The 27,228-nt window shown below is 40.1% G+C and overlaps 1 long non-coding RNA gene across 1 annotated transcript; it reads right to left on the bottom strand.

Moving 5' to 3' along the window:
• Window positions 1-1,554: 1,554 nt before the first annotated feature.
• Window positions 1,555-25,550, bottom strand: LOC137498429 (uncharacterized). The gene is made up of 3 exons (XR_011017804.1): window positions 25,460-25,550; window positions 25,308-25,371; window positions 1,555-1,846 (listed from the first exon to the last, which is right to left on the bottom strand). It is a non-coding gene; the product is annotated as an uncharacterized lncRNA (long non-coding RNA).
• Window positions 25,551-27,228: the final 1,678 nt, after the last annotated feature.

The raw sequence follows: 27,228 nt of genomic DNA, 5'->3' as shown, positions 1-27,228 counted from the left end.
ACACCTACTCTTATTTCTTCTTCTCGAGGAAGGAGTAGGAGGAGGGGAATGTCATACCTAAACTAGAATCGAATACCGCACTCGATACTACATATGATCAGAACATTAATTGATGTTCAAAACACTAGATAAGTGATCAAGACTAGATTCGAACACTGTACTCGATACTACATATGATCAGAACATCAGTAGATGTGTTTACAACATGTCTAGGGTATACCTTTGTTCTAAGAAAAAAATTAGGTTTAGACTTGAATACATACTACTGTTTATAGTACGATGTTGTAGAACACTGCATTGCAATCAAACACTGTTTAGAAAAAAAATCTTTCTGAACATGAGCTAGACAATAACATACTTACGAATTTAATCAACACTTACTCTTATTTCTTCTTCGAGAGGAAGGAGTAGGAGGAGGAGGAGAATGTGATACCTAAACTAGAATCGAATACCGCACTCGATACTACATATGATCAGAACATTAATTGATGTTCAAAACACTAGATAAGTGTTCAAGACTAGATTCGAACACTGTACCCGATACCACATATGATCAGAACATCAGTAGATGTGTTTAAACATGTCTGGGGTATACCTTTGTTCTAAGAAAAAATTAGGTTTAGACTTGAATACATACTACTGTTTATAGTACGATGTTGTAGAACGCTGCATTGCAATCAAACACTGTTTAGAAAAAAAAATTATTTCTGAACATGAGCTAGACAATAACATACTTACGAATTTATTCAACACTTACTCTTATTTCTTCTTCGAGAGGAAGGAGTAGGAGGAGGAGGAGGAGGAGAATGTAATACCTAAACTAGAATCGAGCACTGCACTCAATACTACATATGATCAGAACATTAATTGATGTGTTCAAAACACTAGATAAGTGATCGAGACTAGATTCGAACACTGTACTCGATACTACATATGATCAGAACATCGGTAGATGTGTTTAAAACATGTCTAGGGTATTCCTTTGTTACTGCATTGCAATCAAAACACTGTTTAGAAAAAGAAAAAAATTATTTCTGAACATGAGCTAGACAATAGCATACTTACGAATTTAATCAACACCTACTCTTATTTCTTCTTCTAGAGGAAGGAGTCGGAGGAAGAGGAGAATGTGATACCTAAACTAGAATCGAGCACTGCACTCGATACTACATATGATCAGAACATTAATTGATGTGTTCAAAACACTAGATAAGTGATCAAGACTAGATTCGAACACTGTACCCGATACTACATATGATCAGAACATCAGTAGATGTGTTTACAACATGTCTGGGGTATACCTTTGTTCTAAGAAAAAAATTAGGTTTAGACTTGAAAACATACTACTGTTTATAGTGCGATGTCGTAGAACACTGCATTGCGATCAAACACTGTTTAGAAAAAAATTCTTTCTGAACATAAGCTAGACAATAACATACTTTCAAATTTAATCAACACCTAATCTTATTTCTTCTTCGAGAGGAAGGAGTAGGAGGAGGAGAATGTAATACCTAAACTAAAATAAAAGAATATGTAAATTCTACATTATTTATTTTATATTATTTATTCCTTCTTAGATCTTCACATCGGACATCGCAACAGTATAATCATCTACTTCTTGAGATGTCGATGTGCCTATTTTTTTACAATTGGCTTTACATCGCACCTACACAGATAGGTCTTATAGTGATGATAGGGTATGTAAGGGCTAGGAGTGGGAAGGAAGTAACCGTGACCTTAATGAAGGTACAGCCCCAGCATTTGCCTGGTGTATTTATTCCTTCTTAGATCTTCACATCCGACATTGCAACAGTATATTCATCTACTTCTTGAGATGTCGATGTGCCTAAAAAGAACGAAAATATATAGATGTAGCGTGGAAGTACTTGTGATGATAGGATATAGAAAAGTAAGTTAATTTGTTAACAGGTAACCCAGCTGAAGACCTTTACTGCCTAGCGTAAAAGCAAATGTGATAAAAGGAATCGAAAGGACAAGTCACCTAGCCTAGAGTTGCAACGTGTAGAAGAAACCAAGTTTCAGCCTATTAAGGCCAGCATGTAAGATTAAAGAGAGCAACTATTCATCAATAGAGATTAGCCTAAATTCGCGATGCTAGGAAGAAACTGAGTTTCAGCTGATTAAGGTCAGACATGGTCGTGAGTTTTTAAAAGCAAACAGAAAGCGATAAATGTTCTATACCTAACAAAGTCGAAGCACTCGTGTTGTTAAAAAATATAGTAACTCAATATCCTTTCCTCTAGTCACAAAGAAAAAACGAAAATTTAATTACTAACGATTAACCAGCATGTGAGATTAAAGAGAGCAACTATTTATCAATAGACTAAATTCGCGATGCTCGGAAGAAACCAAGTTTCAGCCCGTTGAGGATAGACATAGCTATGTGCGTGTGTTTGAAATTATACCACGTCTACAGTATGAGGATTGAAGAGAACAACTATTTATCAATTGCTTAAAGTTACGATGTTTTAGAAGAAACCAAGTTTCAGCCTGTTGAGGGTAGACATAGCTACGTGCGCGTGTTTGAAATTATACCACGTCTATAGTATGAGGATTAAAGAGAACAACTATTTATCAATAGACTAAAGTTACGATGTTTTAGAAGAAACCAAGTTTCAGCCCGTTGAGGGTAGACATAGCTACGTGCGCGTGTTTGAAATTATACCTCGTCTATAGCGTGAGGATTAAAGAGAAGAACTATTTATCAATTGCTTAAAGTTACGATGTTCGGAAGAAACCAAGTTTCAGCCCGTTGAGGATAGACATAGCTATGTGCGCGTGTTTGAAATTATACCACGTCTATAGTATGCGGGTTGAAGAGAACAACTATTTATGATTAGCTTAAAGTTATAATGTTTTAGAAGAAACCAAGTTTCAGCCCGTTGAGGTCAGACATACCTATGTGCACACCTCGTCTTTAGCGTGAGGATTAAAGAGAACAACTATTTATCAATTGCTTAAAGTTACGATGTTTTAGAAGAAACCAAGTTTCAACCCGAGTAGTATAATATACGGGTTCTGCCGCCACCTCCACCTCAGGCTCCCAGTGGCCACCTCCACCTCCACCTCAGCCAGAGGCCTCCCAGTGGCCACCTCCACCTCCACCTCAGCCAGAGGCCTCCCAGTGGCCACCTCCACCTCCACCTCAGCCAGAGGCCTCCCAGATGCCTCCTCCACCTCCCGCGGGAAATTTGAATTTGTAAACAAAGCCACGTGCTTTTTGACAGACAACAACGCATCGCAAACCTCAGTACTGCCATCTTGACGGGCCTAAACCTCAGTAGTGCCAACTTAACCTAACTAGCGCGAGGTAAACAAAGCCACGTGCTTTTTGACAGCCACGTGCTTTTTGACAGATTTGTAAACAAAGCCACGTGCTTTTTGACAGCTCTCATCAACAACAACGCATCGCAAACCTCAGTACTACCATCTTGACGGGCCTAAACCTTAGTGGTACCAACTTAACCTAACTAGCATGAGGTAAACAAAGCCACGTGTTTTTTTGACAGCCACGTGCTTTTTGACAGATTTGTAAACAAAGCCACGTGCTTTTTGACAGCTCTCATCAACAACAACGCATCGCAAACCTCAGTACTACCATCTTGACGGGCCTAAACCTTAGTGGTACCAACTTAACCTAACTAGCATGAGGTAAACAAAGCCACGTGTTTTTTTGACAGCCACGTGCTTTTCGACAGATTTGTAAACAAAGCCACGTGCTTTTTGACAGCTGTCATCGACAACAACGCATCGCTAACCCCAGTACTGCCATCTTGACGGGCCTAAACCTCAGTAGTACCAACTTAACCTAACTAGCACGAGATAAACAAAGCCACGTGCTTTTTGACAGCCACGTGCTTTTTTGACAGCTGTCATCCGCCATCTTTAAACCACAGAGCACTGTGCTGCCCTCTTGCGTCACCTGTCATCGGCAGTGCTGCCATCTTGACGGGCCTAAACCTTAGTGCTACCAACTCAACCTCACTAGCTCGAGATAAACAAATCCACGTGCTTTTTGACAGCCACGTGCTTTTTTGATAGCTGTCATCCACCATCTTTAATCTATAGAGCACAGTGCTGCCCTCTTTAGCTACTTACCTTTGAAATGTGGTGGCGGATAATTTGAAAAATGCTTTTCGACAAGCAGCCATCTTTAATCCAGAGAGAACAGTGCTGCCCTCTATGTGGTGGCGGCAAATTGAAAAATTCCACGTGCACTTGTTTGAAAACAAACTCACGTGCTTTTTTGACAGCTGTCATCTGCCATCTTTAATCTATAGAGCACAGTGCTGCCCTCTTTAGTTTGAAACGTGGTGGCGGTAAATTCCACGTGCTCTTGTTTGGAAACAAAGCCATGTGCAGCTGTCATCCGCCATCTTTAATCAACAGAGCACCGTGCTGCTATCATGCGGGCAATTTCATCACCTGTCATCCGCCATCTTTAATCCACACAACACCGTGCTGCCCTCTTTATGGCTACTACCTTAAGCATGTAGTAGCGGGCAATTTGAAAAGTTCTGTTAGCTATCATCCACCATCTTTAATCAAGAGAGCACCGTGCTGCCATCTTTAGTTGAAATGTGGTGGCGGCAAATTCCACGTGCTCTTGTTTGGAAACAAAGCTATGTGCTTTTCTGACAGCTGTCATCCACCATCTTTAATCAACAGAGCACCGTGCTGCTATCATGTGGGCAATTTCATCACCTATCACCCGCCATCTTTAATCTACAGAACACCGTGCTGCCCTCTTTATGGCTACTACCTTAAGCATGTAGTAGCGGGCAATTTGAAAAGTTCTGTTAGCTATCATCTACCATCTTTAATCAAGAGAGCACCGTGCTGCCATCTTTAGCTAGATACCTTTGAAGTGTGGTAGCGGCAAATTGAAAAATTCCACGTGCTCTTGTTTGGAAACAAACTCACGTGCTTTTTTGTCAGCTACCATCCGCCATCTTTAATCAACAGAGCATAGTGCTGCCCTCTTTAGTTTGAAATGTGGTGGCGGCAAATTCCACAAGCTCTTGTTTGGTAAACATAGCTACGTGCTTTTTTGACAGCTATCATCCGCCATCTTTGAGCACCGTGCTGCCCTCTTTATCGCAGTAGATGTAAATTCGTCACCTGTCATACGCAGTGCTGCTATCTTTAGCTAGATACCTTTGAAATGTGGTGGTGGATAATTTAAAAAGAAAAATTCTACAGCAGTCCTCTCTCAACGCTAATTGCATAAGATGGCGGCTATACATGACTCCTTAAGGGTGCTTACGCAAGATGGCTGCTATACACAGGTTCTTATGAGACGCCCTTGGGATGCTTGCGCAAGATGGTGGTTATACAAGGCTCCTTATGAGACGCCCTAGTGATGCTTGTGCAAGATGGCGGTTGCTCTTATGAGGCGGCTTAAGGGTCCTTGCACAAGATGGCTAGAGACGCCCTAAGGATACTTGCGCAAGATGGCGGACACAAGATGGCGGCTATACACGTCTCCTTATGAGACGCCTTAAGGGTGCTTGCGCAAGATGGCTGCTGCTCTTAGCTTAGAGACTAACGTGTCGTGCTAGTTCGATTCATTAAATTTAGGGCTTAAATGCAAAATGTTAAATATCTCGAAAGCAGTGCATCGTAGAGCAAAACGGACAAAAAATTTTCCGCCCAATACCTCGGTTCGCAGTACGAGGATCAAGTAAAACATAGTCTAATGATGAGATCAACGGTTCGGTTCCTACTTAGGCCCTTTGGCATTCACTCTGTTTTAGCTTGTATTGAAGTAAGTCTTCGTAACATGATCAGGTCTAGCTATGGTAGAGAGTATAACGTGCCGTGCAGGTTCGATTCATTAAATTTGGGGCTTAAATGCAAAATGTTAAATATCTCTAAAACGGATAAAATTTTTCTACCTGATACCTAGGTTTGCAGTATCAGGAACATGAAAAAAACATAGTCTAATGATGAGATCGACGGTTCGATCCTTACTTAGGCCCTTTGGCATTGGCAGCTATCTATTTCTACAAGATGGTGACTATACATAGCTTCTTATGAGGCAGCTTAAGAGCACTTGCACAAGATGGCTGCTACTCTTATGAGACGCCCTAGGGGTGCTTGCGGGAGTTAGCAGCGACAAGACGGTGACTATACACAGCTGCTTATGATACGGCCTAGAGGTGCTCACACAAGATGGTGGCTGCTCTGATGAAGAAAGTTAGCTTTGCATCGTGCAGGTATCTTTACAGCACTAAACCTCATACCTTTGAAATGTGGTAGCAGGTAATTTGAAAAATTCGACGTGCTTTTTCTTCACAGCAGCTATCTTTAAACAATAGCGGCTATACATAAGTTGTTAAGGCCTCCTCTTATGTCAAGGTATAGCTCTATCGAACAAGTTTAAACCTGCATCGGGATAGCTAGAGTAAGCATGTGCTGCAGTGATGACGTCATTATGCATGTTTAGACTTGCAAATCACTAAAGAAACATAACAAGACTAGAATCGAACACCGCACTCTATGCCGTTAACTTTATCATGTGATCGGAACATTGATTGAAGTGTTTAGAACACTAAATAAGTGATCAAGACTATAATAGAACACTGTACTCGATACAACATGTGTTTAGAACATGTCAGGGGATACCTTTGTTCTAAGAAGATTAGATTACCGCACATTCCTTGGCTAAAGGGCTAATGGGCTAAAGGGCTAAAGGGCTAAAGGGCTAAAGGGCTAATGGGCTAATGGGCTAAAGGGCTAGGGCGCCTCTCCTCTCTTTATCCGGGCTTGAGACCGGCTCTACAACTAGAGGCGGAGTTAACACCCTAAGGAAGGGAGAATGTTGGGAAATAATCTATACGAATATAGCTACTCGATCCACTATATACTACAGATGGATGACTTAGGTGAGGGTAAGCGCTTACTTAATAATACCAACACGACGTAATTCATGCTCTATTTCAAAAATATCTTCTTTGTACTGTGTGTAACCAGCATCATGATAGGCTCTTAGCAGTTGTAAACGTTTTACCAGTACGTTGGGGTCTTTACAGTAGCTTATATCTACATAGGGTAACATAGGCTTGTTGTGAACTTTGAGTCTATATGCAGACAGTTGATGTGCAGGGACTTGTTTTGATATAATACGTGCTTCAGCAGTAGCGTTTCTACGTACAAACATAACTTGTTTCGATAGCGATGAAGCGTTGAAATTTCCTTCTTCTTTACCTTGCATCTCTTCTTGAGATGTTTGCACTTCGACAGAACGTGTAGTAGGCTTAGGAAATGAAGTAAAATCATCAAGCTGTAATGGCAATGAATTTTCTTCTTCTTCTACTTTCCCTTTACTACTGTTTTGATCAACATCATTATCCCTATTATCATAATCATGATCTTGCCTCTCTTTATCTTGAAGTTTGTGCTCAGTAACAGAACTTGCAGCAGGCCTAGACAGCAAGGGAGAATTAAAAATCTCTCGCAGAGGTGTACTTTTTAAACATAAATCAGTGTTCGCTGGAATATGGTTGAGCTCTTTGTATTTTGTTCCCGATGAAGCTACATTACACGCAGCTTCATGACGTTGAGCGTTGTATGCGTTCTTGAACTCTCTTCTACAATGTTTGCATTGAAAAATCATCCTACATGATATCTCATGACGTCTCCTGTGATAGCTTCGGGAAAATGCTTTTCCACACTCTTCGCAAATATACCTAGAAATAGGTTTTTCCATGACGGACTTTTATCTTCTGCTAACAGATTCTTCTTTAAATCTACTCGACATTTGTTACTCTCTACTTCGATGATGCGAACAGCTTAGCGATTAATAGTAAACTAACACAAAAGCGTATAACCAAGGTAGCAACAGTAAGGTTTAAGCCCATCAAGATGGCATGAGTGAGGTTAGCGACGTTCTGCTGTTGGATTTTAAATTCCGCGCTGTAACATGCATAAGGTGGCAGCCTTGAGGTTTACTGCCGTAAAGATGGCAGCAGTGGGGTTAGCGACGCTCTATTGTCCTTCAAAGTGAGATTAGGGTTCGTCAAGAAGACAGCTGTCAAAAAAGCACGTGGTTATGTTTACCAAACAAGAGCACGTAGTCGTGACGTCACGGTCACTTCATCAATCCTTAGCTCTACGTTGTTAAGAGCAGCATTAGGATTAGCTATGTTTAAAAATCATAGGAACAGAGCAGCAGTATGAATAGCCATGTTTTAAAGCGTGTAGACATCACCTATCGATTTTACATGCATCGACTCTCGTACTAAACTTCTTCCGCTAGATCGTGCTGCTATCTTAGCATAACCTATACGCATGACCTTAAAGTACAATGAATAGTCATGTTTCAAAGCGTGTACGCATCAACTATCGATTTTGCATGTATCGAATCTCGTACTGAACTTCTTCAGGTAGATTGTGCAGGTATCTTAGCATGAACTTAAAGTACAAAGAATAGCCATGTTTCAAAGCGTGTACACAACACCTATCGATTTCGCATTCATCGAGTCTCGTACTAAACTTCTTGCGCTAGATTGCGCTGCTATCTTAGCATAACCTATACCCATGAACTTAAAGTACAAAGAATAGCCATGTTTCAAAGCGTGTACATATTACTTATCGATTTTGCAAGCATCGACTCTCGTACTAAACTTCTTCCTCTAGATTGTGCTGCTATCTTAGCATAACCTATGTGCATGAACTTAAAGTACAAAGAATAATCATGTTTCAAAGCGTGTACAGATCACCCTGAACTTCTTCCGCTAGATTGTACTCCTATCTTAGCATAGCCTATACGCACGAACTTAAAGCACAAAAATAACGATGTTTAACAGCGTGTACACATCACCTATTGATTTTGCATGCATCGACTATTTTTACCGCCAGAGTGTACAACGATCGCATATGTGTATTGCTAACGTATGTGTATAAAGTTAAAGCACAAAGAATAGCTATGCTCCAAAGCGTGTACACATCACCTATCAATTTTGCATGCATCAACTATCGTACTAAACTTCTACCGCTAGAGTGTACAACGTTCGCAATTGTGCGCTGCTACCTATGTGCGTGAACTTAAAGCACAAAGAATAGCGTGTACACAACACGAGACAATTTTGCACGCATTAACTCTTGTACTAAACTTCTGTCACAACAGCGTGCGATCATCGCTTGTGTGTGCTGCAATCTTAACATAACCTATGTGCACGAAGTTAAAGCACAAAAAATACCCAAGTTCAAAGCGTGTACACATCACCTATCGATTTTGCATGCATCGTCTTTCTTACTAAACTTTTCCACTAGAGCGTGCAACAACCTTATAAGTATGCTGCTAACTTAGTATAACTTATACGCATGAACTTAAAGCATAAAGAATAGCGATGTATAAAAATCTTGTGAACATAGCAGCAGCAGTAAGAATAGCAATGTTTTAAAAGCGTGTACGCATTGCCTATCGATTATACATGCATCAACTAGAGTACTAAACTTCTCCCGCTAGAGTGTGCTGCTATCTTAGCATAACCTATGTGCACGGATTTAAAGCACGAAGAATAGTTAAGTTTCAAAGCGTGTACACAACACCTATCGATTTTGCATGCATCAACTATCGTACTAAACACATTCCGCTAGAATGTACAACGTTCGCATGTGTTTGCTCTGCTACATTAGCATGACCTATGCGAACGAACTTAAAGCACAAAGAATAGTGATCTTTGAAAATCTTGCGAACATAGTAGCAGTAAGAATAGCAAGGTTTAAAAGCGTGTACGTATCACCTTTTGATAATGCATGCATCTTCTACTAGAGCACGTGACCATCACTTGTACGTGTGCTGCTATCTTAACATAACCTATGTGCACGAACTTAAAGCATGAAAAATAGTTGTGAGTAAAAATTTTGTGAACATAGCAGAGTGTTTACTACGTAGGTGTAGACATTGAACATTGCATGCTGAAGCAGCATACTACGTGACCGTGACGTTACGACCACGTGCTCTTGTTTGGTAAACATAACCACGTGCTTTTTTGACAGCTGTCTTCTTGACGAACCCTAACCTCACTTTGAAGGACAATAGAGCGTCGCTAACCTCACTGCTGCCATCTTTACGGCAGTAAACCTCAAGGCTGCCACCTTATGCATGTTACAGCGCGGAATTTAAAATCCAACAGCAGAACGTCGCTAACCTCACTCTTGCCATCTTGATGGGCTTAAACCGTACTGTTGCTACCTTGGTTATACGCTTTTGTGTTAGTTTACTATTAATCGCTAAGCTGTTCGCATCATCGAAGTAGAGAGTAACAAATGTCGAGTAGATTTAAAGAAGAATCTGTTAGCAGAAGATAAAAGTCCGTCATGGAAAAACCTATTTCTAGGTATATTTGCGAAGAGTGTGGAAAAGCATTTTCCCGAAGCTATCACAGGAGACGTCATGAGATATCATGTAGGATGATTTTTCAATGCAAACATTGTAGAAGAGAGTTCAAGAACGCATACAACGCTCAACGTCATGAAGCCGCGTGTAATGTAGCTTCATCGGGAACAAAATACAAAGAGCTCAACCATATTCAAGCGAACACTGATTTATGTTTAAAAAGTACACCTCTGCGGGAGATTTTTAATTCTCCCTTGCTGTCTAGGCCTGCTGCAAGTTCTGTTACTGAGCACAAACTTCAAGATAAAGAGAGGCAAGATCATGATTATGATAATAGGGATAATGATGTTGATCAAAACAGTAGTAAAGGGAAAGTAGAAGAAGAAGAAAATTCATTGCCATTACAGCTTGATGATTTTACTTCATTTCCTAAGCCTACTACACGTTCTGTCGAAGTGCAAACATCTCAAGAAGAGATGCAAGGTAAAGAAGAAGGAAATTTCAACGCTTCATCGCTATCGAAACAAGTTATGTTTGTACGTAGAAACGCTACTGCTGAAGCACGTATTATATCAAAACAAGTCCCTGCACATCAACTGTCTGCATATAGACTCAAAGTTCACAACAAGCCTATGTTACCCTATGTAGATATAAGCTACTGTAAAGACCCCAACGTACTGGTAAAACGTTTACAACTGCTAAGAGCCTATCATGATGCTGGTTACACACAGTACAAAGAAGATATTTTTGAAATAGAGCATGAATTACGTCGTGTTGGTATTATTAAGTAAGCGCTTACCCTCACCTAAGTCATCCATCTGTAGTATATAGTCGATCGAGTAGCTATATTCGTATAGATTATTTCCCAACATTCTCCCTTCCTTAGGGTGTTAACTCCGCCTCTAGTTGTAGAGCCGGTCTCAAGCCCGGATAAAGAGAGGAGAGGCGCCCTAGCCCTTTAGCCCATTAGCCTGCAACCTTACCAATTAGTAAACCAAACATTCAAAAGAAAAGCACAAACATCAAGAAGAAAACAAGCACAATACTTACCGATAGGCAGTAGCATAAAATGTGAAGCGTGGAAGGCAAAGCGAGAATTAAAAAGGCCAGGATCTTACATAACTTTGACAGGTTGCCAGGTAAATACTGCTAGCTACTAAATGACACACCAGATAAATTTGAAATGAAGAAAATTTACTAAGCAAATGTAATTTGAAAATGGTATAAAATAAGAACAATAAAAAAAAATATAATTCTTTTTCTGAAATTTAAAAATGCAATCAAGCTAGACGAGGAAAACAGTATTTTAAAATAAAGTATAAATTAAGGAAAAATGAAGCTCACATAAACATAGGCTTCCGCCGAAATTAAGGTTTGAAAATTCATTAATCACTCATTACCTTACATACAGAAAATAATATTATTTAAAGATTGGTTGCAACCGATATGCGGGCCCGCGATATAAAAACACTTTAAAACTGAAATTTGCTACACTACAAAATTCTAAGTTACAAGACGCACATAAGGACACACGAAAAAGAAGAAAATTTAGTGGCTCCAACCGCGAATAAACATTACACAAAAAAAAACGAGCTAGATGAAAACACAATAAAATACTAGTGCACAGCAATCCGAACAAAATGAAGTATATTAAAGGAAATTTACAATTAACGGTGCACTCATAAAAATAATAAAGGACACGGAAAACCAAACAGAAGCTACCCGTTACCGACGCGAAGCCAAGATCCCCTAATAATCATCAAAGCCACCCAAAATATTAACGTATCATCAGATAAGATAAGAAGGGGTGACATGACGTAATAAAGACAAAAGCAAGGAACCCAAACAATGGGAGAAAAGATAATAAGACAACGAAAGAAAAGTCCCATAATTAAACTTAATTTCGACCAGCAAATTTCAATTTTAAGATTTTAAGTTATTAAAATAATAGTAATAATAATTATCATTTATCCAAGAGGTGATAGTGCCAGTTTACATTAGCCTTACTTAATTAAATCACCAGCGATTTACATACTTTAGAACAGAGGGGGCCGTGGAATGCGCTACGATGCGAATATGAGGTGTCCTTAATTGAGGCCCGTAACAATGCGATAATCATTACATACAGATAACCAGCCACGAAGGCAATAGGACAAAATTAGACAGCAATATCAACCAAACAGGACAACACAAAGGGAGAAAACACGCACCGAAATGAATTACCAAAAAAATAAAAGTAATAATAATAATAATAATAATAATAATAATAATAATAATAATCGCCATCATAATGAATATCAAGAAACACAGTTGGCAAAAATGCACCCCGACAAAAACGTAAGATAAAATCACTTACACAAAATATCACCTCATAGATGCATAACTAGCGATCCTCGAGCTCCCTACATTACATTAAATTTTCTTTTTCAAATGCATTCACTTCAAATATATATCAGATTTTGCTTACAAGGTTAACCAATACCAAAATAGTCGTTTATAATGTTGCTCATGTCCAAGATGAAATTACTCACATAGGTGCCTGAACGACTGGGATCCCTTCAATAAATTATAATTTTCAGTACTTACTTGGAGTAAAGATATCCAAACTTACAAGACACTTGAAACTTTAAATTCCGATAACGGATAACTCACTGCACCAAGATTACATGTTACATTAAGAACAAAAAAGGGTTGGAGCACACTGGATAACTTTGAAGGGATAATAGGGCCTAGCCCTCACATTACTCCTTAACCGATGGAGTCAAGCTCCATTATAATAGCTTTCCCCTTTCGCCAAGCCGTCTGCTTGGGAACTCCATACATCACAGCCATCTTGGAGAGTAACGGCAAGCTGACTACTGCAGACTGCTGAGCTCACACCGAGCTACCCGAGAGGCAGTCCCATAATTCAATGCGTGCACCGCGAAAATGCGCAGAAGTTACAAATGATAATTCGGCGCACTACAGAATTCAGTCAAATGCCTGACAATAATGGATAGATAACTTGAATTAAATTGGTCTGGTAACTTCCACAGTTAGGAAACAGTTCCAACAATGACCGATAATACAGATAACGGCTGGATACACAAGTCGACATGACAGATGAATAAATAAATACACTTAGATGCTTTGATGTAATAATTCAGTTATGTCCAGTAAATATTAGTTCCCATTTTCACATTACAGTTCTCCCCTCCCGAAGCTAGAACACAGGGGAGGCGCAAGTCCAAAACAATGGATAGCATGCCACAGGTATAATTTCAATGTCCAAACAAATCTTCATACGTTGGATACAGGAAGAGAGACACCAAATTTTTTTTCCAGGTTCAAATAACAAGGAATGGTCTTACTTGGTTGCAGGAATGTTGACCTTCACACAATACTAGCAGACAAACATGCTGAGTGTGAACAGAATGGGATGCAACGGGGCCAGCGTCTCATCACGCACCACACAAGTTGACAGTACATTATTCAGCACATTGATCACACCAGTACCGAGCGCAGTAGGGAACCGTAGATATCACACACATTAGATCTCCAATCAGCAGATGCATGGGTGGTCGCGCGCGCAAATAACTGGAACACCACACACAGGAGCAGAAAGAGAGGGTCCAAGTGTACATAGCAGACCATAATAAACGGAAATGATTCAACCACTAATGTTAGGGACCACAAAGTTTTTCCAACTAGGCTTCCAGGACACCTTAGTAATATTTCATTATGCTTCGAGGAGTTACACAAGTTCCACATGTCCAAATTTACCAGCGATAATAGTTCAAATTTTGCACCCGAGTTTAACATATAAGTAACACCGTTAACGTCATTATACCAGACCACATAGTTTGCATCGGCATTTGAAGAATTACCCAAAATAATTTAGTTATTTTACATCTTTTGTTGGCTAGTAAGCAAATATACACAAATTTTTGAATTACCAATTCATGAGTTATAGTATTACCCATCCAATCTTTGAATAAGATTTACATATTAAGAAAAGGGAGAAAATAACTGAAATATCCCAAGACTTTAATATACTAGTATCGAGACTGATCACAAGAGATCAGAAATGTAATTTTGAATATTTAAGGTGGCTCATGGAATCCAGTGGCAAGTTACAGTGGTTTTAGTCCCAGCTAGTTAAGTAAAATTCAATAGACTCAACAATTTGATAGGTCGAAGACCATTATAGTTTACACATTCTTTTACATGTAATACTAGCATACTTCCACACATTACATAATTCTACAGGACAGAGCAGATACCAGAAAGATCGTTAAGACCAAGAGCAGGAAAGATAAATGACCAGGGTGTACAGGGAGGTAACAGAGCAAAAAGATATTACTAAATGCAGGCAGCAGAGCACATACTGACAAACCATCTATAGAAATCAGGTAACCCAGAACACAAAATTAGGAAAACAGGTAACGAAGAGGCAGAAAATTTTACATTAAACACAACCATCCGCAACCGTAACGTAGCAATCACACAGATAATCGACCCAGAATAAGGAGCAAGCAATGGCAATAACTGGAGACTTCGTCGACAATATAATAGGTAGAGGGGTGTACACAATGTGTGTCCGCAAGAGATCACCATGCAACCATTACCGAGGCCAACAACCACATGACAGCCAACAATTACAGTCAGGACGATAGAGAACAACTGAGAAAAACATGGAAAAGATATTACGTCCACCAGAACCAGCTCAACGCAGCATAATAAGGGCCAAAATTCAGGGAAAGTTACCTCTCCATATAAATAATCCTTGAATATACTGAGCACAGGTGTATTATCACAACCATCAAGTGTTCAGAAGAACCTCTGGATAACCCAGGACTAATAATATGGTGGCAAAACAACAGTCCACCCTGTGTGATTAGGCCAATCACCACAGACACCCTACCAGCCAGTCGGAATACACGGGATATAATAAAATATAAATGATGAAGAAGTGATAGGTTACACGATGACAAAGCGCATAAGTTGATGGAGAAGGACCTTCAGTCAATCAGTTGGGTCCCATACCCCAACGACGGACAAGGAATCTTAGCGACAGTGCCGGATTTACCCCAAATGATCCCATACTCATTGGAATAGAACCTAGAACAGTCAGATGACAACCAGGCAACAATATAGTGTTGCAAAAACATGCAGGGTAGAGCCAGAAGTGACAGAGTTACCAGGGGTTACCTTACTAAACCAGATGAGGAACTACGGAAGGCACCAACAAAGGAATACCTTATGTAAATAAGATAAAACGGAAGACGTTACACAGTGACAAGCACCAGATGCAAGGAAAATTTCTCGTACACAAATTTTTCACAATAACAGCAGATCACATACAGCATCTGATCCACGGATACAAATCAAAAGAGACATAAGCGCTCATACCACTAGACATCAAATGAAGACATGATCAGGACAGTGTACATTCACAAAATGACAAGATTTACCAATTACACTCCCATAACCCACAGAAAATGAACAGGAAGGAAGATTTACTACAGAAGGTTAATTTCAGAACAGATTCCACCATAATTAGATAAAGAACGCCACCAGTAACAACACAACAACTGCGAAACTCACAACCAAAACCCCAACATGAAGACACAGTAAAAACGAAGGGTCGTTTAAGCGATAAGCCAGCTGTACTCCACACCAGAACTCAGAAATGAACCCACACAACTGCCATGAAGTACCAGTAACAACACATGGGTAAAGCGACAAGAGATAAGGATGACCAAGAATCAACACATGCAGCAACCAACTAGGACTAGCAATGAAAAATCAGGAAGAATGAAAATTCACTCAAGCACATGGCCAAAACTGATATCATTAACCAGCACCAGAAGATCACACACATGCGTGACACTAGTCACACATAATCAGCAGCAGAGAATGAAACCTAGAGCAAGAGTTTAGTACACAGACACCTGACAGTAAATATGCAAGGGGAAGAAGCTAATACACAATGACTACAATTAACCAGGACAAATAAACCACAGATTCACAAAGAAATTAAGACCACACCTCATTACAACAAGACCACATGAGTGAAGTACATGCACACAGCAGGAGAAGGTGAATAACAGGTGATGAGTAGTACCCAAAAGACTAAGACATGCATAACATCAGGTACTGAAATTAATCACTCCACAACAGAACTGACAGAGCTACCTGACATGGACACATCAAATTAAAAAGATAATACCATCTCAGATGAACCATACAGACGTAGCCTATCACCGTTCAATCAGGAAAAGCTTTTCAGAGTATATGACAATAAGAAGACTGCCCAAGGTTACACAAATAGCATTAAACACTACAGTTCCAAGTGCGATTCCCATCAATACACCATAATCACATGACATAATCATACACGAGTTCAATACAGACCTACAACAACACCATATCAAGAACGGGAACATGCACAAGACCACATAAGGTAAAATAGGAAGAAATCCCACAGCACATGACCCAGATACGAACCAATATAGGCCTACATAAGCAAGAATCACCAACACATGAGAACTCACCACATTAAATAAACTCAGAATAATAACACATGACACATCGTAACCTGGACAAGGCAGAAGGGTAAAAATAAAAGTGGAAGGAGAGAGTCACCATGGGTCAAGATTGTAAATCAATTTCACATGTTCAGGCCAAACAGCGAGGTGGGTACACAGTCACTGCAAGAGAAAATTTTATTACAATACAATTTCATATCACACACTCTGGACCATGGATGAAACTGGAATAAAAACATCACTTAGAGATTAAACCAGGGTTACAACAGCAGTTCCAAAACCCAACACAAATTAATCCAAGTAAATCCCACCAAGGACAGGTACTGCAATTCCAGCAAGACCAATAGTATACCAAGAAGCTGCAGATAACAAGGTCAAAGAACTTCACATCATTAAGGTAAAATGTGGAAGAAACTTTCAATTATTAAAATCAGAAAGCAGATTAAGTAAATACTTCAAATTCATTATTAATAAAGGTGAGAATGGTCTTCAACTTACCCCTACATGGCAGGTATAGAATAAGCAGACCCCAAACCCAACAGGATTCCATGACCACAGAACATGGTAAACAAAACAAGCAGCCAGTGCATAGATACAGAGCCACGCCATACTCCAAGGCCAAGAAAGCAGCGACAAGCAAGTCTCGATCAAACATGAAACACATATTAAGCACAATTACTTGGATCCAATTCAGTTTTAAAATTTTTAAGTTTAAAAGGTTGGTTACTTTTAGCAGCCAGCAATACTGACCCAGGCAACTTATAAGGTTGTTAGAACAACAACAACAACCACAGCGAATTGCTACCACTCACTACTGCAACCTTACCAATTAGTAAACCAAACATTCAAAAGAAAAGCACAAACATCAAGAAGAAAACAAGCACAATACTTACCGATAGGCAGTAGCATAAAATGTGAAGCGTGGAAGGCAAAGCGAGAATTAAAAAGGCCAGGATCTTACATAACTTTGACAGGTTGCCAGGTAAATACTGCTAGCTACTAAATGACACACCAGATAAATTTGAAATGAAGAAAATTTACTAAGCAAATGTAATTTGAAAATGGTATAAAATAAGAACAATAAAAAAAAATATAATTCTTTTTCTGAAATTTAAAAATGCAATCAAGCTAGACGAGGAAAACAGTATTTTAAAATAAAGTATAAATTAAGGAAAAATGAAGCTCACATAAACATAGGCTTCCGCCGAAATTAAGGTTTGAAAATTCATTAATCACTCATTACCTTACATACAGAAAATAATATTATTTAAAGATTGGTTGCAACCGATATGCGGGCCCGCGATATAAAAACACTTTAAAACTGAAATTTGCTACACTACAAAATTCTAAGTTACAAGACGCACATAAGGACACACGAAAAAGAAGAAAATTTAGTGGCTCCAACCGCGAATAAACATTACACAAAAAAAAACGAGCTAGATGAAAACACAATAAAATACTAGTGCACAGCAATCCGAACAAAATGAAGTATATTAAAGGAAATTTACAATTAACGGTGCACTCATAAAAATAATAAAGGACACGGAAAACCAAACAGAAGCTACCCGTTACCGACGCGAAGCCAAGATCCCCTAATAATCATCAAAGCCACCCAAAATATTAACGTATCATCAGATAAGATAAGAAGGGGTGACATGACGTAATAAAGACAAAAGCAAGGAACCCAAACAATGGGAGAAAAGATAATAAGACAACGAAAGAAAAGTCCCATAATTAAACTTAATTTCGACCAGCAAATTTCAATTTTAAGATTTTAAGTTATTAAAATAATAGTAATAATAATTATCATTTATCCAAGAGGTGATAGTGCCAGTTTACATTAGCCTTACTTAATTAAATCACCAGCGATTTACATACTTTAGAACAGAGGGGGCCGTGGAATGCGCTACGATGCGAATATGAGGTGTCCTTAATTGAGGCCCGTAACAATGCGATAATCATTACATACAGATAACCAGCCACGAAGGCAATAGGACAAAATTAGACAGCAATATCAACCAAACAGGACAACACAAAGGGAGAAAACACGCACCGAAATGAATTACCAAAAAAATAAAAGTAATAATAATAATAATAATAATAATAATAATAATAATAATAATCGCCATCATAATGAATATCAAGAAACACAGTTGGCAAAAATGCACCCCGACAAAAACGTAAGATAAAATCACTTACACAAAATATCACCTCATAGATGCATAACTAGCGATCCTCGAGCTCCCTACATTACATTAAATTTTCTTTTTCAAATGCATTCACTTCAAATATATATCAGATTTTGCTTACAAGGTTAACCAATACCAAAATAGTCGTTTATAATGTTGCTCATGTCCAAGATGAAATTACTCACATAGGTGCCTGAACGACTGGGATCCCTTCAATAAATTATAATTTTCAGTACTTACTTGGAGTAAAGATATCCAAACTTACAAGACACTTGAAACTTTAAATTCCGATAACGGATAACTCACTGCACCAAGATTACATGTTACATTAAGAACAAAAAGGGTTGGAGCACACTGGATAACTTTGAAGGGATAATAGGGCCTAGCCCTCACATTACTCCTTAACCGATGGAGTCAAGCTCCATTATAATAGCTTTCCCCTTTCGCCAAGCCGTCTGCTTGGGAACTCCATACAACACAGCCATCTTGGAGAGTTGACTACTGCAGACTGCTGAGCTCACACCGAGCTACCCGAGAGGCAGTCCCATAATTCAATGCGTGCACCGCGAAAATGCGCAGAAGTTACAAATGATAATTCGGCGCACTACAGAATTCAGTCAAATGCCTGACAATAATGGATAGATAACTTGAATTAAATTGGTCTGGTAACTTCCACAGTTAGGAAACAGTTCCAACAATGACCGATAATACAGATAACGGCTGGATACACAAGTCGACATGACAGATGAATAAATAAATACACTTAGATGCTTTGATGTAATAATTCAGTTATGTCCAGTAAATATTAGTTCCCATTTTCACATTACAAGCCCATTAGCCCTTTAGCCCTTTAGCCCATTAGCCCTTTAGCCAAGGAATGTGCGGTAATCTAATCTTCTTAGAACAAAGGTATCCCCTGACATGTTCTAAACACATGTTGTATCGAGTACAGTGTTCTATTATAGTCTTGATCACTTATTTAGTGTTCTAAACACTTCAATCAATGTTCCGATCACATGATAAAGTTAACGGCATAGAGTGCGGTGTTCGATTCTAGTCTTGTTATGTTTCTTTAGTGATTTGCAAGTCTAAACATGCATGCATAATGACGTCATCACTGCAGCACATGCTTACTCTAGCTATCCCGATGCAGGTTTAAACTTGTTCGATAGAGCTATACCTTGACATAAGAGGAGGCCTTAACAGCTTATGTATAGCCGCTATTGTTTAAAGATAGCTGCTGTGAAGAAAAAGCACGTCGAATTTTTCAAATTACCTGCTACCACATTTCAAAGGTATGAGGTTTAGTGCTGTAAAGATACCTGCACGATGCAAAGCTAACTTTCTTCATCAGAGCAGCCACCATCTTGTGTGAGCACCTCTAGGCCGTATCATAAGCAGCTGTGTATAGTCACCGTCTTGTCGCTGCTACCTCCCGCAAGCACCCCTAGGGCGTCTCATAAGTGTAGCAGCCATCTTGTGCAAGCGCTCTTAAGCTGTCTCATAAGAAGCTATGTATAGTCACCATCTTGTAGAAATAGATAGCTGCCAATGCCAAAGGGCCTAAGTAAGGATCGAACCGTCGATCTCATCATTAGACTATGTTTTTTTCATGTTCCTGATACTGCAAACCTAGGTATCAGGTAGAAAAATTTTATCCGTTTTCGAGATATTTAACATTTTGCATTTAAGCCCCAAATTTAATGAATCGTACCTGCACGGCACGTTATACTCTCTACCATAGCTAGACCTGATCATGTTACGAAGACTTACTTCAATACAAGCTAAAACAGAGTGAATGCCAAAGGGCCTAAGTAGGAACCGAACCGTTGATCTCATCATTAGACTATGTTTTACTTGATCCTCGTACTGCGAACCGAGGTATTGGGCGGAAAATTTTTTGTCCGTTTTGCTCTACGATGCACTGCTTTCGAGATATTTAACATTTTGCATTTAAGCCCTAAATTTAATGAATCGAACTAGCACGACACGTTAGTCTCTAAGCTAAGAGCAGCAGCCATCTTGCGCAAGCACCCTTAAGGCGTCTCATAAGGAGACGTGTATAGCCGCCATCTTGTGTCCGCCATCTTGCGCAAGTATCTTTAGGGCGTCTCTAGCCATCTTGTGCAAGGACCCTTAAGCCGCCTCATAAGAGCAACCGCCATCTTGCACAAGCATCACTAGGGCGTCTCATAAGGAGCCTTGTATAACCACCATCTTGCGCAAGCATCCCAAGGGCGTCTCATAAGAACCTGTGTATAGCAGCCATCTTGCGTAAGCACCCTTAAGGAGTCATGTATAGCCGCCATCTTATGCAATTAGCGTTGAGAGAGGACTGCTGTAGAATTTTTCTTTTTAAATTATCCACCACCACATTTCAAAGGTATCTAGCTAAAGATAGCAGCACTGCGCATGACAGGTGACGAATTTACATCTACTGCGATAAAGAGGGCAGCACGGTGCTCAAAGATGGCTGTCAAAAAAGCACGTAGCTATGTTTACCAAACAAGAGCATGTGGAATTTGCCGCCACCACATTTCAAACTAAAGAGGGCAGCACTATGCTCTGTTGATTAAAGATGGCGGATGGTAGCTGACAAAAAAGCACGTGAGTTTGTTTCCAAACAAGAGCACGTGGAATTTTTCAATTTGCCGCTACCACATTTCAAAGGTATCTAGCTAAAGATGGCAGCACGGTGCTCTCTTGATTAAAGATGGTAGATGATAGCTAACAGAACTTTTCAAATTGCCCGCTACTACATGCTTAAGGTAGTAGCCATAAAGAGGGCAGCACGGTGTTCTGTAGATTAAAGATGGCGGGTGATAGGTGATGAAATTGCCCGCATGATAGCAGCACGGTGCTCTGTTGATTAAAGATGGTGGATGACAGCTGTCAGAAAAGCACATAGCTTTGTTTCCAAACAAGAGCACGTGGAATTTGCCGCCACCACATTTCAAATAAAGATGGCAGCACGGTGCTCTCTTGATTAAAGATGGTGGATGATAGCTAACAGAACTTTTCAAATTGCCCGCTACTACATGCTTAAGGTAGTAGCCATAAAGAGGGCAGCACGGTGTTCTGTGGATTAAAGATGGCGGATGACAGGTGATGAAATTGCCCGCATGATAGCAGCACGGTGCTCTGTTGATTAAAGATGGCGGATGACAGCTGCACATGGCTTTGTTTCCAAACAAGAGCACGTGGAATTTACCGCCACCAAGTTTCAAACTAAAGAGGGCAGCACTGTGCTCTATAGATTAAAGATGGCAGATGACAGCTGTCAAAAAAGCACGTGAGTTTGTTTTCAAACAAGAGCACGTGGAATTTTTCAATTTGCCGCCACCACATAGAGGGCAGCACTGTTCTCTCTGGATTAAAGATGGCTGCTTGTCGAAAAGCATTTTTCAAATTATCCGCCACCAAATTTCAAAGGTAAGTAGCTAAAGAGGGCAGCACTGTGCTCTATAGATTAAAGATGGTGGATGACAGCTATCAAAAAAGCACGTGGCTGTCAAAAAGCACGTGGATTTGTTTATCTCGAGCTAGTGAGGTTAAGTTGGTAGCACTAAGGTTTAGGCCCGTCAAGATGGCAGCACTGCCGATGACAGGTGACGCAAGAGGGCAGCACAGTGCTCTGTGGTTTAAAGATGGCGGATGACAGCTGTCAAAAAAGCACGTGGCAGTCAAAAAGCACGTGGCTTTGTTTATCTCGCGCTAGTTAGGTTAAGTTGGTACTACTGAGGTTTAGGCCCGTCAAGATGGCAGTACTGGGGTTAGCGATGCGTTGTTGTCGATGACAGCTGTCAAGAAGCACGTGGCTTTGTTTACAAATCTGTCGAAAAGCACGTGGCTGCCAAAAAAACACGTGGCTTTGTTTACCTCATGCTAGTTAGGTTAAGTTGGTACCACTAAGGTTTAGGCCCGTCAAGATGGTAGTACTGAGGTTTGCGATGCGTTGTTGTTGTTGATGAGAGCTGTCAAAAAGCACGTGGCTTTGTTTACAAATCTGTCAAAAAGCACGTGGCTGTCAAAAAAACACGTGGCTTTGTTTACCTCATGCTAGTTAGGTTAAGTTGGTACCACTAAGGTTTAGGCCCGTCAAGATGGTAGTACTGAGGTTTGCGATGCGTTGTTGTTGATGAGAGCTGTCAAAAAGCACGTGGCTTTGTTTACAAATCTGTCAAAAAGCACGTGGCTGTCAAAAAGCACGTGGCTTTGTTTACCTCGCGCTAGTTAGGTTAAGTTGGCACTACTGAGGTTTAGGGCCGTCAAGATGGCAGTACTGAGGTTTGCGATGCGTTGTTGTCTGTCAAAAAGCACGTGGCTTTGTTTACAAATTCACATTTCCCGCGGGAGGTGGAGGAGGCATCTGGGAGGCCTCTGGCTGAGGTGGAGGTGGAGGTGGCCACTGGGAGGCCTCTGGCTGAGGTGGAGGTGGAGGTGGCCACTGGGAGGCCTCTGGCTGAGGTGGAGGTGGAGGTGGCCACTGGGAGCCTGAGGTGGAGGTGGCGGCAGAACCCGTATATTATACTACTAACCCGTTGAGGTCAGACATAGCTATGTGTGCGTGTTTGAAATTATACCTCGTCTATAGCATGATGATTGAAGAGAACAACTATTTATCAATTCTCTAAAGTTACGATGTTCGGAAGAAACCGAGTTTCAGCCTGTTGAGGGTAGACATAGCTATGTGTGCGTGTTTGAAATTATACCTCGTCTATAGCGTGAGGATTAAAGAGAACAACTATTTATGATTAGCTTAAAGTTACAGAAGAAACCAAGTTTCAGCCTGTTGAGGGCAGACATAGCCATGTGTGCCTGTTTGAAATTATACCCCGTCTATAGCGTGAGGATTAAAGAGAACAACTATTTTTCAATACTCTAAAGTTACGGTGTTTTAGAAGAAACCAAGTTTCAGCCTGTTGAGGTCAGACATAGCTATGTGTACGTGTTTGAAATTATACCACGTCTAGAGTATGAGGATTGAAGAGAACAATTATTTATGATTAGCTTAAAGTTACGATGTTTTAGAAGAAACCAAGTTTCAGCCTGTTGAGGGCGGACATAGCTATGTGTGCGTATTTGAAATTATACCTTTTCGATAGCGTGAGGATTGAAGAGAACAATATTTATCAATAGACTAAAGTTACGATGTTCGGAAGAAACCAACTTTCAACCCATTGAGGTCAGACATAGCTATGTATGCGTGTTTGAAATTATACCCCGTCTATAGCGTGAGGATTAAAGAGAACAACTATTTATCAATTGCTTAAAGTTACGATGTTTTAGAAGAAACCAAGTTTCAACCCGTTGAGGTCAGATATAGCTATGTGTGCGTGTTTGAAATTATACCTCGTCTATAGCGTGAGGATTAAAGAGAACAAATATTTATCAATTCTCTAAAGTTACGATGTTCGGAAGAAACCGAGTTTCAGCCTGTTGAGGACAGACATAGCTATGTGTACGTGTGTTTGAAATTATACCACGTCTATAGTATGTAGATTAAAGAGAACGACTATTTATCAATAGCTTAAAGTTACGATGTTTTAGAAGAAACCAAGTTTCAGCCCGTTGAGGATAGACATAGCTATGTACGCGTGTTTGAAATTATACCACGTCTATAGTATGAGGATTGAAGAGAACGACTATTTATCAATACTCTAAAGTTACGATGTTTTAGAAGAAACCAAGTTTCAGCCCGTTGAGGGCAGACATAGCTATGTGCATGTGTTTGAAATTATACCACGTCTATAGCGTGAGGATTAAAGAGAACAACTATTTATCAATAGACTAAAGTTACGATGTTCGGAAGAAACCAAGTTTAAGCCTGTTGAGGACAGACATAGCTATGTGTGCGTGTTTGAAATTATACCTCGTCTATAGTATGTAGGTTGAAGAGAACAATTATTTATGAATAGCTTAAAGTTATGATGTTTTAGAAGAAACCAAGTTTCAGCCTGTTGAGGGCAGGCATAGCCATGTGTGCCTGTTTGAAATTATACCCTGTCTATAGCGTGAGGATTAAAGAGAACAACTATTTATCAATACTCTAAAGTTACGATGTTTTAGAAGAAACTAATTTTCAGCCTGTTAAGGATAGACATAGCTATGTACGCACCTCGTCTATAGCGTGAGGATTAAAGAGAAAAACTATTTATCAATAGACTAAAGTTACCATGTTTTAGAAGAAACCAAGTTTCAATGAATAGAGGTCAGACATACCTTAAAATCTTCGCGCTGCAGACTGTTACTCGGATAAATAAAATTGCATACTTTCGAACGGTACCTAAAAAAGAACAAACATATATGAATGTAGATGTCTAGCGTAGAAGTTGCTTTGCAAATAAAAAAAGTAACTAACAGTTCTACCTTACCTTAAGATAAAGGCTGAAGAATAATATTCACTGCAGACGGGAGATGTGTGCATGTAGTAAACGCATACAGAGAACTGTGAGGAGCACTTCGCGCAGACTGTAGCGACTAAATATGCTCCTTATCACCAAGCGGATGTAATAATCGCTGACAAACTGCGGGTACACTCAGAACGAAGTGTTTATGCAAACAAGAGCTCCTACCTGCAGGCTGACGTATTCGAATCTCCTGTTAATGCCGAGGTGTCAGAATTTAAGAGTTCGAGCCTTGGAAAGTTAGCGCGCGATCCTCGACTTCTCGAGGGTACATCCGCGGTATTCCTTACCTGTAGGTATTGAGCTAAAGCTAGATCATGTAATGACGACCGCGCAGACCCCTCGCCTAGCATTTACGGCTTCTAGTTCGAACCCGCTATCCCTCGAAGTAGTGAGAATGATTGAAGAGTGTTGAGGGTGATTCATTTGTCGGATGGAGGCGTTAAGCTATGTGCAGGCTTCTTCTAGTCGGGGTACGCGATTCAAATCCTAGCAACTTATACCGTCGGGAAGGGCATCCAGCTAGATCATGCAATGACGATCACGCAGGTCCCTCACCTAGCATTTGCGGCTTCCAGTTCGAACCCGCTATCTTCCGAAGTAGCGAGAATGATTGAAGAGTGTTGAGGGTGATTCATTTGTCAGATGGAGGCGTTAAGCTGGCTTCTCCGGTAGGAGTAGGCTATGTTGTAATGTTCGGAAGAAACCAAGTTTCAGCCTAATGAGGTCGGACATTGTCGTGAGTTTTACTAAGCTAAGTCTACATCTACCGTACCCCCTACCTGCTAGCAATAACACGAAACGCTGAGGTACCGAAATATACAAGTTCTACAAGCTGACGTACTTGTACTATGATTGAACTGGGGGGAGGTTTGAGCTCAACTCGAGAAGCTGCTAATAATTTTAATGCGAACTGTACACGTGTAGTGGACTCTGTACCCTGCTGAGGTAAACGCATTCCAGCGAGGAGCTAGCGAGCCGGATGCAGCTTGCGTGCGCGTGTGTGTGTAGGCACGCTATCCCAGAATATTTTTTCCTCGTTCTAGAGCCTGTTACATTCCTGATGTAACAAGACTAGGATTTATTTTTTAGACTACACTTAGCTAGAAATAGCTACATGAAATATCGCAAGAATTTGTTGAGTTGCCCTTCCTGATGCAAACTACGAAGCTACGTATTAGGCGGAAAAATTTTGTCCGTTTTGCTCTACGATGCATCGTTTTCGAGATATTTAACATTTTGCATTTAAGCCTCCAAATTTAATGAATCGAACCTGCACGGTACGTTATACTCTCTACCATAGCTAGACCTGATCATGTTACGAAGACTCGCTTCAATACAAGCTAAAACAGAGCAAATGCCAAAGGGCCTAAGTAGGAACCGAACCGTTGATCCTATCATTAGACTATGATTTTCTTGTTCTTTATACTGCGAACCTAGGTATTAGGCAGAAAAATGTTGTCCGTTTTGCTCTACGGTGCACCGTTTTCGATATATTTAACATTTTGCATTTAAGCCCTAAATTTAATGAATCGAACTATCACGACACGTTAGCCTCTAAGCTAAGAGTAGCAACCATCTTGCGCAAGCACCCTTAAAGCGTCTCATAAGGAGTTATGTATAGCCGCCATCTTGTGTCCGCCATCTTCGGCAAGCATCCTTAGGGCGTCTCAAGCCATCTTGTGCAAGGACACTTAAGCCGTCCCATAAGAGCAGTCGCTATCTTGAGCAAGCAT

This window comes from Anabrus simplex, chromosome 2 (assembly GCF_040414725.1).
Source record: "Anabrus simplex isolate iqAnaSimp1 chromosome 2, ASM4041472v1, whole genome shotgun sequence".
NCBI lineage: Eukaryota > Metazoa > Arthropoda > Insecta > Orthoptera > Tettigoniidae > Anabrus > Anabrus simplex.
The sequence above is the reverse complement of the archived record's forward strand: the minus strand, read 5'-3'. Positions and strand labels throughout refer to the sequence as shown.